The following is a 13,325-nucleotide window of genomic DNA, read 5'->3' as shown; positions in this document are numbered from 1 at the left end:
GGAGGAGGTTCTGATGGTACCACAGGTTCTGTTTGATGGTTCCATTGTGTTTTATGGAGGAAGTTCTGATGGTACCGCATGTTCTGTTTGGAGAAAACTGAGCTCCGTTACGATGGAAGTCCAAGGGTGTCTGACCTCTGACCTCTCAGAGGACGCCATCGGTCCTGCAGCAGAGAGACACTCTGGGGGGACGGAGACATGTTTGGATGGAGAATAGAAAAGTGGGAAGTTTGTGACAATCATCAGAGTCTTAGTTGAACATTTTGTTGTAAAATCAGTAAAATTCTTCCTGATCAGCTGAGATTGAATCAGTTTCCAAACTTTTCTGTTTTTTTCATCTTCTGTCATTTATCCATGGTCGGGCCAAGGAGGAAACAGGTCCAGGACAGAAACCAAGTCCTCCTCCTCAGTGACGTTCTCCAGCACCTCCTAAGACAAGCCCTGGCCAGAGGCTATAATCCTTCAGTTCTGGGTCTGCCCCGGGGTCTCCAAAGGGTCGTGACCTCCTGATCAGAATATCGAACCACCTCAACTGGCTCCTTTCAGTGAGGAGGAGCAGCAGCTCTACTCCCAGAATGATGAAGCTCCTCCCACTATCTCCAAGGCTGAGCCCCCTGCGAAGAAAGCTCATGTCAGCCGCATGTATCCAGGATCTCATTTTTCTGGTCATGATCCAAACCGCAGGACCACAGGTGATGGTTGAAATGTAGACAGACCAGTAAATCCAGAGCTTTGCTTTTTGACTTAACACTTCCTTCACCAGAACCACCCGAAGCAACGCCCTCATTACTGAGGATGAGGACTCACCCATTGCTCCATCCTCCTGCTTGAACAAAACTCTCAGAGGCTTGAGCTCCTTCCACCAACCGCAGAGGTCGTTTCACCTCCGTTGTTGCTTTGGACCAACAAAATGAAAGTTGCAGAAACGATTTTAAAGCTTTTAAATAATTAAATAATTGCTCAAACATTTCTCACTACTGTTTTCATCTTGTCATTACAGTTGAGACCCAGCGTGCCCCAACCACGTTTCAAGATCGTTTGATTTCCACGTGCCCGTGACCCATGGTGAGGTCCTGACCACGACGTTGGGAACCAAAGAAAGCAGCAGTCCAACTTCCTGTGACCCGACTGAACCCAGGATGATGGTTCTGCTGTGAGGTCTGAGCAGAAGATCCAAACAGGGCCTGGACATTTCTTGAATGGCTCATATGTTGATGATCTCTTTGACAGACGTGAAGCTATAATTTGGGGTGGTAGTAGCTGAGAGTCACCCCCAACCCAAGCTCCAACAGATCATGAGTTTTTCTTTGTCAACAGTTCAATCTTGTTTGGGTTTCCCTAAAACTGCAGGAACAAAAATAAATCCAGTCAGAAATGGATTACTAACAGGCCGATGGTAACAGGGGGCTTCAGTTTTTACCAGAGTAAAAAATAATTATGTTTATTTATTAATTAACCCACTTGCGTCTCTAAAATAAACCATAAACACACGCCGGCCTGTACCCCGGCCCCTCGGGACCCGTTCCTCTCATTCGGAGCCGAACCTTCAGCTTTCTTCAGATGAAAACTTGGCAGTCGGCCTCCGAGGCTGGATCTGACGTATAATCAGGTCTTTATATCTTGTAGCTCGTGACCCCTCGGACCGCGGCTGCAGCTGATATTTCATCCTTTGTGAGCAGTTAGTTAGAAAAACACGCTGCCGAGGACACAGTGGAAGGGTCTGAGCGGGCCGGTGATCTGTCGACAGCGAGCTTTGGAAACGCTTCCATGTGTAAAATGAGGCAGAAACGTGGGGAGTGATGTGGCCTTGAGCTGAAAGAACAACTCTGAGGAGAGAGAAGGCGATGATGTTTCACTAAAGTGTTTCCTGGCACCGCAGAGAGTGTCAGAGCCCACTAAAACCGTCAGGACACAGGATTTCTACTGTTTCGCTCTGTGAGTGTTGGAGCAGAAACTGAGCGTGCAGCAGGTACGAAGAAATTCTCTGCAGCTAGAAGAACTTTCTGTCTTCCACTTGGCTCTGAAACGTCCCCGACCTGACCTGGAGCTACCTGGGAGTGGTGGTCAAGAGCGCAAAGACGCTCCGCTGCGTCCTTTAGGAAACACGCTTCCTGTAAGAAAAATCATGATTCTGTCCCAGAATGCATTGCAGCTGCAGCCCGCAGGTGAACAGTTTTACTGACGAGGACGTGGAGTTTCTGAGGATGAGAAGCAGATGAGCCGCCTGTGAGAACGCCGAGGCTTTTCATCTCTGCTGAAGGTGGTCGATCATGTAATCACTCCTGTGTTCAGCTGTCTGTTAGCAAAACACCTTATGAACCAGAGGACAGGTTTTAATGAAACTATCATAAAGTTAAGTACTGGACTCAAATCAAAAACACTGGTTGTGTCAAATCTAAATAAAACCAAACGCAACAGTTTAGAAATATTAAAACCTTATGGATCGGAGGAGACCAGTCCTTGGAGGACCTGAAGAGACCAGTCACTGGTGGTTCTGGAGGAGACCAGGGGTCAGAAGTCTTGGAGACCAGCTGTCGGAGGATTTCGTGGGAATGTTATCCCATTCTGGTCTGATGGAGGATTCTGGATTTCAGCAGTCCTGTATGTGTGAGGCTTGTGAAGACTAAAGACTGAACTGCTTGAAGGTAAAATAAAAATTATTTATTAACAAACACAGAAACCAAAACATCTGTCGTGGCCACACAAACCAAACTAACAAGGAAACTCAAAGCACGCATGGAACATGAGACACAAACCGTGAGGTGGACCAATCATGCTGAAATGTTGGTTTTACTGTTTTATGATTTGGTAGTTCATTACTTTTATGGTATCTGTTGATTTCACGGGTTTTATGCTTGTATGCGTTAGTGTACAGAACTTGGCCAACTGTGTTGTTTTTAGAGTGCTTTTTAAATAAAGTTGTATTGTATTGTTGTTTTGTTTTTATATAATTTGTTTTATTTACTTTTCATTTTATATGGTCTATTGTTCGTATCTCATCTGTGTTCTTTGTTTAAATCAGGTCTCTCTTGTAAACGAGTGCTTGAGGCTCAATGAGACTAACCTGTAGAAATAAAAGTTGAATGGATGGATGATCCTAGTAATAAGAGGGGGACAGTTGGACACGGTGTCCAACTGTCCCCCTCTTACAATGCTGTTATTACTAGTATCACTCAGCCCCCTGTGAATAGCAAGCGGCTATGAGGGAACTAACGATGTCGTTAGGCTGATGGTCCTTCATGTGAACAGCTGGTTTTGGATGTCAACAACAAACGGGTTGATCCAAAATGAGAAGGTGATATTTATAGGACTGAGTTTGTTGCAGCTCCTCAGACTGAAGAAGTCCTTTGGATAAAAAACAAAACAAGAAGAATCCGTCCAGATGACCTGACTTAACGTTTTGAGATCAAATGACATATTTCTTTAAAAAAAAAAAGGTTAAAATTCTCAGTTAAAACATTTGAAAAGTTAAAAGTGCCTGTCACACACTCTGTAAAGTGCTTTAAAGTGAACTGTGTCACAAAGTTAACGTATTTAAACGTATCTTTCAGAGAAAGATTTGAGTAAATCCTGCTCTTCTGACGTCCAGTTGGCTCTCAGAGTTGTGTTTTTCCAGCCCAGAGGGAGGTTTGTTTTCAGGTTAAATATAAAGGTTTGTACCTCGTGGCATCAGATGGCTCACACATTTTTGCGTTTCGTCCAACGTACACTCTCACTGTTTTCTGTTTTTCCAGCAGAAGTGAAGGTTGGCTCAGTTCGTCGCTCGTAACTAAAATCAGAACATGACACCTCTCTCACATGTCGAAGCGGTCGGGTCGTGCAGGACTGCGGAGAGGCAGCAGCAGATTTTTTATCGTCTGAATTTATTTCCAGCGGTTTGTCTTGGCCTCTGGTTGGTTCTGATGTTTTCTGTGTTGGGGAGACGCTGATTACAGAGGAAGAACAGACGGGGAAACAGAGCGCCCAGCCTGGACTTCCTGAACCGCTTGTCGTCACTTCAAACCGCTGCTGGTTTTATTCAGACAAACCCAAACGGTGTTCAGGTCCCAGAACCTCTGACTGCATGATGTGGCAGAAATTCGATGTAACACAATAAAATGCACCAAGTTCCTTCAAATATTAACAGTCAACTATTTATAAAAGTAAAAAAAACTCACGGGGGTTTGAAGGACGAGCACGAGGAACTGTGGCATGAAGGCCAATAATATTACGAGTGAATAAAAACTGACAGAATAAGTCATCTGGGGCTGATGAGGAAGTGGAGACACCTGAGACTGGGAGCAGGTGAGAGTGGGCGGAGCCAGAGCAGGGGAGTGGAGCTGACTAAGCTAGATTTGTAAAGGAGAACACGAAAACTAAACAACATAAGAAACAAAAATAAAACTCAGAAAGCTAAAGTCCTCACATGTGTGTTGGGGATCAGACTCAGCTGATCATGAGATATTTTGCTAACAAGCACATACACAGCAGGTCCCAACAGTTAGCTCTGATGGTTAGTAGGTAAGTAAAGTTTATACATAGAGGATTGTATACCTGGATTATTGAGCATGGACTTTGTTGGTTTTGAACCAGTTTGAGATGACTGTTGACGAGGAAGAGGGCCGGCACCGGAGGAGGGGGCGTGCCAAAGAGACAATCTTAGCACCAACATAACTGGTTTGTTCCACTTTGAAGTAAGCTGTTGGGGGAAGAATCAGTTTTGTGTTGTGTGTTTCCTTGATTGATGAAGTCTTCTGGATGGAAGGTGAAACGTTTCAGCACAAAAAAAATAAACTTTCCAGAAGACCTGACTGAAAAATGTTGGATTGTATACCTGGATTATTGCGCATGGACTTTGTTGGTTTTATATGGAGCACTTTCACAGATATAAAATCACAAAGAGCTGCTCAGATCTGATGGTTCTGTGGTCATTCAGATTATAATTTAAATGTGACCTCCATCAGACTCCAGGGGGAACAGTCCATGATTCTGAAGTGACCCTCAGAAAACGTGACGTCACATGCAGCCTGCCGTGTTTACAGAAGAAAACATGGACGCTACAAATGTTAGCATGAGTGGATCGGTTCTGAAGTTGTGATACAATTATCTGACAGAACAGTTTGGTCCAGTGTTTACATTTGATCTTGGCTCTTGACGACTACTCAGGAGCAGAATGTCACTTCTGTAATGAAAGATGTAATAAAACCAGCGTTGGTGTCGGACCGGTCTACACACACACACATCCATCCATCATCCATCCATCCTATTTACCTGCTGCTTCCTTTTTGGGTCATGGGGGTCACTGGTGCCCGTGTCCAGCAGTCATTGTTCGAGAGGCGGGGGACACCTGGACAGGTCTCCAGTCCATCACAGGGACACATAGAGACAAACGAGACAACTGTTCACTCTCTCTCTCACCTAGAGACAATTCAGAGTTACCTGTCAGCCTAACACGCATGTTTTTGTCTGTGGGAGGAAACCGGAGTACCCGGAGAAAACCCACGCAGCACGGAGAGAACATGCAAACTCCACCCAGAAAGGCCCTCGGCCTGGATTTGAACCAGCGATCTGCTAACTGAGAGGCAACAGCTCTACCCACTGATCCACCGTGCTGCCTTCTCAGAGACATGATGAATTAAAAAAGACAAAGAAACTGGACGTCTGTTCTGTAGCTGAAGACGTGTGTCGTTCTGAGCTTTAACTGCATGTTGAATCAATATTATCAATATCTGGATCGATCCTCGTCCTCCTGGCCCCGACATAAAGTCAGATGACGATGTGGACCATATTGACCTCTTTCACCTAACCATGGCTCACTCCGAGTTCTTATAATCAGGACAGGACAGCTGGAGCTAATGGAGGATATTTATCATCTGAGTGCAGTAGTTGAAGCTGAAAACAGGGAGGCTGCAGGAGGAGTTGGACGGAGGAGGTGCAGACGAGCCAGCTCCCTGTTGGTGTTGGCATCGCAGACACACACAGCAGAGGTGAGCTCACTCGTGTAAAGTTTGTGCGAACATATAATCACCCACTGAACAGCCACAGACCGTTTTATAGACTCCCAGAGCTCAGTGAGAAGGGCACACACATAAATATGCATGTACACAAACAACACACATGTACAACACACGCGCGCCGCAACCGAACACTTCAACCCACAAACCCAAGCAAAGCGTCGACCCCCAGACTCACAACGTTTCGGTTTCTGTGGGTTTCAGAGAAATGACCCAATGTTTGTGAAAATAATATTTACCCGAGCGTTCGCACATCATAACGGCACATTTTCAAGGCGTCACCAAAAACAAACCCGTTAACGAAGCAAAAAGCTGCAGGAAGTCGTCATCGCAGACGCACACCAACAAAAACCGCTTCTCATAAATCACGAGTTCACCTGCGTCAGACGCAGCCTGGAGCCGCTTCCAGAACCTCAAACTCAGTTTGAAGAATGAACTTCCTGCTCACGACTCTTCTTCTTCTGCTCTTCCTGCCTCAAGTTAGCATTTTTAATGCAACGCTGTATGTTTCGTTCAATCAAATCTGGATGTTTTCCTTCATTTTAGAACGTTCGGAGGGTTACGATGTGGGGGAGAAGCGGAGCGCTACGTCTGTAGCATCTTAGCTAGCGTGGCTGTATTGTGCGCCGCTAGCTTAGAAAGGGAACCTGTAAACCGGTTTTGTTTTAATAATTACATGCAGTTTGACAAAACTGACTACAAAGTGTTTTGTTCTGTGTGTCACTACTTCTTGGCACAGTGCAATTCATTCATTCATTCAACCTTTATTTATTCAGGCTAGCCTCAACGAGCCACGGGGGCTCATTTACAAGAGACACCTGTTCCAGACACGTAAAGTACAGACAACAAAACAGTAAACGATGACAACAATAAACTACAGTAAAAATGCAGTTTAAACAAAAAAGTAGTGTGAAAGCTGCATGATGCCATTTTCTGTTACGAGTAGGCCGATCAATAAATTAGAAAAAAGTAAAATGCTGCCCCCCCTCTATAAATTCACTGTTGGTGGTTATTCAAACTGCACCTGGTTATTGTATAAAGTTAATATTCCTATTTTTAAACATGCAGCCCTGTGTCACCATTGTTTAGCACTGGGATACTCATTGTGCGGCTCCCCGTGCTTTATTGGTGGCTCTGGTGACAGGTTACAACAATACACAGCACAGACAATACATTTTTAAAACGTGCTGGCGCATTGCGCAATAATTGCGCGTGTCGGCTCGGGCTTCTTTGATGCGGTTTTACAAATAATATTGTGTTAATCTACTTGTTGAGGAGGAGGCAGGTCCGACCGGCCGGTAGAGAAAAAACAAACAAAAGTCCTGTTAAGCTTCAGATGGATCAGCTGATCATCGGCCGCGTGCATCCGCTGACCAAAAGACGTGAAAAACAAATCCTGTTAGTCTCAGACGGATCAGCTACCGGCCGTACGCGTCTCCGCACCTGCCGTCATCTGTGGTGAAGGAAGTAGGATCATCTAAGCAGGGCCAGTTCTAGAAATGGTTACATGAGGGGGCAGGTGAAAATGTGAAGTCAAGTCACGTTTATTTATATAGCACATTTAAAACAGTAACCGTTATCAAAGTGCTTACCAAAAAAGACCACAGGATCAAATATTAATAACAAGATATTACAGCAACATGAATAAAAGCATAAAAACATGAAATATAATGAAGGGGGCTTCTTCATCCGTACACATATTACAACATATCCGTTGTTGAGCATGGACTTTGTTATTGTTGACTTGTTTTCTTCATGGGGTTTGGGTAAAAGCTGAAACGTTTACACCTGTGAGTGAACATTTTCAATCACGAACACTATCAAGCAAAAACAGAGAAACTGAGTGACCCATGCCCATCTTGGATGTCTCACTGTGGCTGCAACAACAAATTACAAACACAACATGAAGAAAGTCAAGGACATGAACCACATCTTCTCACCTCAGTACCAAGGTGCATTTTGTTTAAACAGATAATGTGCTGGCCGTTTCTTGTTTGTTCATAGGTGGGTTGTTTATATTTTCTTTTATTTGAGTGACTTGGGGTGATATCACAGCTCACACCTTGACTTTGATCTGTCAATATGGCTCTTTTGAAAAAATAGTGAGGATCACTGGTTTAACACAATGGCATGTTGTGTTACAAATAAAACTAAATATAAAATAAACTAAATAACATAACAACATAATGGTACTTCCTCCAGTTATTTAACATTCAACAATGGTGTACCACAAGGCTCAGTCTTAGGACCCACCCTCTTTACAATCTACATACATAATGTAGGTAAAAACATCCCTAATGCATCCATACATTTCTATGCTGACGACACAGTTGTTTATTGTCGAGCTAAAACAGTTGCTAAGGCTTTCCAGCTTTTGAAATCTGCATTTAACTACATCCAGACTGATTTGTTCCGCCTCAAACTTGTCCTAAATGCTGAAAAAACCAAAGGGATGCTTTTTTCAAATAGGAAGTTGGTCCCAGCAGTTCTTCCTCCGATTTTATCCTCAAATGGTGTCCCCATTGAGTTTGTTGATTCCTATAAATATTTGGGTATCTTGGTCGACTCACATCTCTCTTTTAAGCTCCATGTGGAAAACTTGGTAAAGAAACTGAAAATTAAACTGGGTTTCTTTTTCAGAAACAAATCCTGTCTAACCCTGAATGCTAGAAAACGCCTTGTATCTGTGACTTTCCTTCCCTCAATTGATTTTGGTGATATTATTTACATGAACGCTCCTACAAGAACCCTGCAGATGTTGGATGCTGTCTATCATGGTGCACTAAGATTCATAACTGGCTGTGATTATTGTACCCACCACTGCACCCAGTATTCACTGGTTAACTGGACATCATTAACTTCACGCAGACTCTCTCACTGGTACATTTTCATCTTTAAATCACTTCTTGGTCTGCTGCCTTCATACATCTCCTCCTACATGTCTCTGTGTGAGTGCAGCTACGGAGTGCGCTCTCAGGACATTATTACCTGCAGTGTTCCCTCAGTGAGGACTGAACTAGGCAAAAGGGCCTTCTCCTACTCCGCTCCTGTTTCCTGGAATATCTTACAAAAAGATTTGAAGCTCTCGACCTTGACCTCTCTAAGTGGCTTTAAGAATCTGTTGGACTCCTGGCAGGGTCCAATGCAGACATGTTCCTGTTTTTAGTTTTATACATTTGTCTTGGAATCTAGCTGTTTTTTGTTTTGTTACCTTTTTCCTTTTAGCCATCCTATTTGTTAAAAAAAACAAAAAAACTGTAGTATGAGTTTTTATAACTGCTTATTGTTGTTGCTGTTGTCCATTGTTGTCATCTTTCTTTGTTGAAATCAGGTCTCTCTTGTAAATGAGTCCTCGAGGCTCAATGGGATTTACCTGTATAAATAAAGGTTGATTGATAAATAAAAGTCAGGTGCAACCCTAAAGTCATTGTTTGTGATAAATTGTGTCACATTAATTTCATTATCTTAGCCATAGCCATAATTCTATTCTATTCTAATTCTATAGGATTGCGTTTAAAAAACAGGATGCAGATATTATGAACTAGTTGAACGAGGAATCTGTCTAAAATAATTATTTAATCGTGTTTGTAGGTAAAAGTAAATGTTTAACAACCCATTTAAATACACCAGAATGCAGGAAATGACATCTACTTCATTCAAAATTTTCAGGGGTAGGACCCCTAGAACCCCCCACCAGTGTCCCCCCCCCCCCACACACACACACATTACAAATGCTTCTGACACCAACGATGGGGGGAAACTCATTATTGGCACCTTTATTCAAATGGCAATTTGCAATGCAATGATATTTTACAATGGGAAAAACCATACAGAGGGGTGAAGCATCATTTAGAATTATTTCTGATATTTATGAATGGAAATTGTGTACAGCGTTTGTTTGCTTTATTTATTTGAAGATTACATTGTAGTAGTTCAGTACAAAATGTTTGTATGTGTACAAAGACTGCACACATACTCGTCTGACACAAAGAAACAACTTTTTTTTATTGAACTTACATGGTCACGGCGTTGTTCAAGCCAAGAGTCATTGTCAGCACTCGGGGCTAAGCACCCCTAAAGATCAGATCCTAGAATCGCCCCTGGCTGTGGGAGTCATTTCTCTGCAGACTCTCACACCAACAACAAGACAGTGGTGTTGTAGTCTTGTTGTTCAGAGGGGCTGTGGGGGTCGAGGCTGCTCTGAGACCCGTTGTTTGGTTGGTGTGCTTTTCATCGACAGGCCCATCAGACTCTTTACAGACAGGTTCCAGCTTTGTGTCGGATGTCCTGCAGGTCCAGCTGATGATGCTTTTCTCAGGACCAACTCTGAAGCTGCGCAGCTACAGGAGCTGGAGGGAGTTATCCTCCACAGAGATTGTTGGTGATAACATCTGTCCCACCAACGTTCCACTGCAGCCAACGCTGCGCTCACTGCGTTTCTTCACAATAACAAGCTTCATCCAGGCTCCGGTTGAGTTGTAATGACCCTGTTTGCAAAATATACTGAACGCCTCATGACAAAATGTTTAGTTTAAAATGAAATTACCAAATTTCAAGCAAGGAACTGTAACTGAGCTCCAGTTTTGTTATAAAAACCAGAGAGAGAAATAAAACATGTCCATTCATGTGAAAACCTAATATGAACTAAAAACGAGTGCCTGGAGCAGAAAAGTGTTTGATTTTCAGAAGACACTTTGTTTTTTTTAGATCCTGGAGGGAAAACCATCAGAAAACCTGCTCCAGTGTGAAGACATCGTGTTGCTGCTGCTCTCAGAAGTCACCAGTTTTATTTGTTTCTGATAATTTCTGCATCCTTGAGGTCAGATCATCCTCACAACGATGGAACCACGTCCGTCTACATCAGCACCTTTTCTCGGGTCTTGTTGGTGCCATTTACCTGACAGCATGCAGCTACCATTAAGAAGATCATGCCAGACAAACAACGGTATCACATCTACACCAGGATTGTTTTCTTGAATTTTGCTGTGTGCATGGGAGGTTTCTGGACCTCCAGCATCAGTTTCAGCTTTTCTCTGGAAGAGGAAACACCTTCAGTAGCACGAGGGAATGCAAATGAAGAAGCTTTCATGAAGAACCTTGACCACATTCACCGTTCTATCTTAATCCTCCAGCAGACCACAAAGAGAACAAGTTCTTCTTGAGTTGTGTTTAAAACATGAAGGAAGGACAGTTGAGCGTGGAGCTGCATGGTTGCTGTATGGAGGTAACTGGTTATTGTAACTCCACGATGAACACATGGCACGATCCTGTTGGTTGTAACCAAGATGGCCGCAGCAGCAGAGCACGGTCCAAACGTAGCACCTTCGTAACATTTTCAGGTTCTACAAAGAGTTTCTGAGTCACCCATACAGAGCTTTTAATCACACAATGTATCTTCTTCTTTCAGGTGTTTCCTCTTCAGGGGTCTCCACAGAGTCCTCCTCCATTTCACTCTGTCCTCTGTCCAACTACCTCCATGTCCTCTCTAACTGCATCCATAGATCTTCTCTTTGTCCTTTTCCTGGCAGCTGCATTTCTAACAGCCTTCTACCAATAAACACACTGTCCCTCCTCTGGACATGTCCAAACCACTGTCCCTCCTCTGGACATGTCCAAACCATCTCAGTGTGTCCTCTCCAACTTTATCTCCCAGTTGTTCAACCTGTGCTGTACCTCTGATGATCTCATTCCTAATCTTCTCCATCCTTGTCACTCCTAAGGAGAACCTCAACATCTTCACTTCTGCTACTTCCAGTTCTGTCTCCTGTCTTTTTGTCCACGTCTCTGTCTCCAGACCATACAACATAGCTGGTCTCACCACTGTCATGTAAACTTTTTCTGTGACATTTGCTGACACCCTGTTGTCACAAATCACTCCTGAAACTTTTTTCCATCCACTCCATCCTGCCTGAAGTATCTTTAGCGCCTCTTTATTCCACATTTTCCTGGACAGCAGACCCCAAGTAATGAAGTCCTGCACCTGTGTGACCTCTGCTCCTTGTAGCCTCACTGTTCCACGTCTCACTCTCATGTACTCCGTCTTACGACAGCTGACTTTCATTCCTCTTAGCCAGACTACAGGAAAGTCTGGATAATTGGAAGGTAAAATGTAGAAATTAAGACTAGATCCAGATGGCTGATGGAGCCAAACTGCAAATCAAGGCTAAATAAATTTAAAAAACTAAAAAACAACAATAGTAATGTGAAGTGTTAAGAGCCGATGCTGTAAACTATATATATATATAGCAGTGTCTGCCACTGTTGCGTTAAAAGAGAAACAAATCAAGCGTTTAAACCCAGAATGAGCTGCTCTGCTGCAGCAAGGCTCGTGTCCCTTCGTAGTGGAAAATATTTAGTTTTCACAGCGTGTGAATAATCTGAATAATCACTCATCATACGATGTCACTCATCTCCGGCTTCATATTTTCCACTGCTCGGAGTTGAGGAGCTGAACGTTAAAGCAGCAGAGGGCTGATTTACAGGTGCTGCTACGTGTGACTAATGGTGTCGTTTGTTTTGCTGTCATGTTATTTCCCCGCGGAGCTGTGGAAATACGGACGACGTCACCTGTTAGAGCTGATAATGACTTCATCGTGAACGGACGGCAGCTTGTTTGTGTAAAAGAAGAGTCGAGAAACAGAAAGTAAAAAAGAAAGCATATTTTAGTTCACTGATTTACAACAGTAGTTAATGAGTCAGAAGTGCAACAGAACTAGATGTTCACAGGAATCAAATTTACTGTTAAAATGTAAAAAAAACCACTTTCCATCCCAATGTGGCTGAAGATTTTAGTAAAATGTAAAACTTCGGCATTTCCACGGTAAAACAGGAGCCGTTCTCAGAGCTAAAGAAAGAAGATGCTTCAGTTTTGTTCTCGTTTGAAAATTAATAGAACCGTGTTGTAGGATTTCAGTTGTTTTAATGAATGTTTCTCCTGCTGCCTGTGAGTAATCAGACAGAGCCTCAGCTGCAGCTGAACCTGGATAAAGACTTGCTGGAGTACGTAAGGATCTTGGAGCCCGTTCTACGATGCTGGAACATTAAGCTGCTTCGTGGTAAACAGTGACAGCCCACAAAACCCGTCTGTGTAATGGAAAGACTAACCTTTGTGTTTTCAGGTCCTGCTCCTTGAGATCCCTCCTTGTGGCCTCCAAGTTCTCTCCGCTCATGGCTCTTTGTGAACCTCCCTGGAAAGCCCGTCTAGATGCACCAGCTGTTGGGGTTCAGTTTTCTGCAGCCTCTGGAGTTCCAAGATGGCGTCCAATCAGTCACACCTGCAACCTATTCACCTGATGATGAGCTGGGAGCATATAAGGATGCAAAAGAGCTCTA

This window comes from Nematolebias whitei, chromosome 7, assembly GCF_014905685.2.
Source record: "Nematolebias whitei isolate Nwh7 chromosome 7, NemWhi1, whole genome shotgun sequence".
Lineage (NCBI taxonomy): Eukaryota > Metazoa > Chordata > Actinopteri > Cyprinodontiformes > Rivulidae > Nematolebias > Nematolebias whitei.
This window is presented reverse-complemented; position numbering follows the sequence as displayed.